General features: G+C 43.0%; 1 protein-coding gene across 5 annotated transcripts in view; it reads right to left on the bottom strand.

The window, feature by feature from the left end:
• Positions 1 to 1,412, bottom strand: part of TRIM2 (tripartite motif containing 2) — a 72,339-nt gene extending 70,927 nt beyond the window's left edge. For 2 of the 5 annotated variants that reach the window (XM_020781356.3, XM_020781363.3), the window contains exon 1: positions 57 to 1,412. The gene's annotated coding sequence lies outside the window, so the exon portion shown is untranslated. The remainder of the gene's footprint in view (positions 1 to 56) is intronic. The other 3 variants (XM_020781352.3, XM_078394784.1, XM_078394782.1) reach the window with 2 other exon arrangements.
• Positions 1,413 to 1,718: the final 306 nt, after the last annotated feature.

Below are 1,718 nucleotides of genomic sequence, written 5' to 3'. Positions count from 1 at the left end.
AAAAGCCTTCCCTCGGCTGGCAACCTGAAAGGCGCAAAGAAGCCAGGAATACTTACGTTTGCAATTGTTCTGTGAGACTTTTGCACTGATCCAGAGATTAGCAATTACAAAGGAGCGAAAGAGCCCTTTGAACCCTCTTTCAAGCCCAGGGCGAGCGAGAAGAAGGCTGTTATCTGAAAGCCACGCATATCCCAAATCCTCTGCTGTATTTGCTTCCTCTTATGCATACACCCCATAGCTGCCAGATTTAATAACCGAGGGAGGCTCTTTTTCCCCATAAAGAGGAAAAGAGGTGACAGGAGAAACCGCCAACACGTTAATCTTCAGTTATGCCAGCACTAAGCCTCCAATAAAAGCTGCAGTATTTCGCCCCACCCCCTTGAACTAGAGAAATTATGTCAGTGCTGCGTTGCTTAAATGATTTCAAACAAGAAAAAAAAAGCAAAAGCAAAAAAAAAAAAAAAAAAAAAAGAGGGAGAGGAGAGATGTTGTAGCACCTTAAAAGCTAACTGCTTTATTTTAACTTAAGCTTTCGTGGAACATATCCCCAACGTCAGCTATAGGAACTATGCTACTGTATCTTGCAAAACTTGTATCACACCCCAACCGTGACTTTAATTATGCACAGGACCCAAAATCACATCAATTTGTACCACACTTTATTTAATGCATTACTATAAAACCGCCAACACATGAACAAAGGTTCGTTTAAAAATATCCAGAAAATGGCCCTCCCCGCTGCATTGCATCCACATTCCTGTTCGCCATTCTTTAGATACAGGAAGCAAAATACAGAGTTTACCAGTAAATTGTTCGCTACAAAGTAGTTCTTAAAACGCTGGACCTTACAAGCTGAAGTGGCCGCTTTCAGTCCTCTCTTGATCAGTGACATTTCCAAACCAGGAACAGCAAAAGCACCTCCATATAGGCCAAGGGTCTTAGAATGAAGAAATATATAGTGCAGGATGCAGGAGCCCAAATTCCCCTCCCCCCATAAATCCGTGCAACGAAAAAGGTTGCATGTGCAGGGATGTATGTCTGCTGCAGAGATCATGTGACCATCCTCATTTCTATTCACTTCCTTTCTCTCCCAGGCACCTGTCTCAGCGGGGAGCAGTTTCTGTGGAAACTGCAGGCTGCTAGTTTTCCCCCTCTGAGAAAGTGTTGCCATGGAAACCTTACATAATGTATATGGCCCAGCTTATGAGCCCTCGGAAATTGATGTGACATTTACCTCCTAATATTGTTGCAAGCAAACCCCAATGCCCACTTTGGCAGGCTGAAGAAATGTAATTTTTACCCTTTCAGTGCTGGCCGAAAGCTACATTGTTTGCTGCACCAGTTAAAGGTTTGGTTCACTCTAATGGATATTTGCAGAGAATGCCAGGTGGATGCTTCTCTGAATATATATTAAGAGAAAGAAAGTTGAGGTCTCCCCCCCCCCGCCCCACAACACACTACAGTATGTCCTATGTCCATGATAGTTAAAACTACATCTGTTGTCTTTTTTTAGGAGTTACCGCTTCCTGACTCTCCAGGGCCAGACTATTCTTTTTAAAAGGACATATTATTCTAGCTGCAATGGTATTAGCATTCCAGAGATATGATTCCAACAGGCCTTCAGGTCTGAGAAATCAAACCTGTGTAGGAGATCAATCACAAACCAAAACAATATAGGAGAGCCCACCTCCTTCTGAAGTAAACTGTTCCACTGTCTA

This window comes from Pogona vitticeps, chromosome 5 (assembly GCF_051106095.1).
Source record: "Pogona vitticeps strain Pit_001003342236 chromosome 5, PviZW2.1, whole genome shotgun sequence".
NCBI classification, from domain to species: Eukaryota; Metazoa; Chordata; class Lepidosauria; order Squamata; family Agamidae; genus Pogona; species Pogona vitticeps.
The sequence above is the reverse complement of the archived record's forward strand: the minus strand, read 5'-3'. Positions and strand labels throughout refer to the sequence as shown.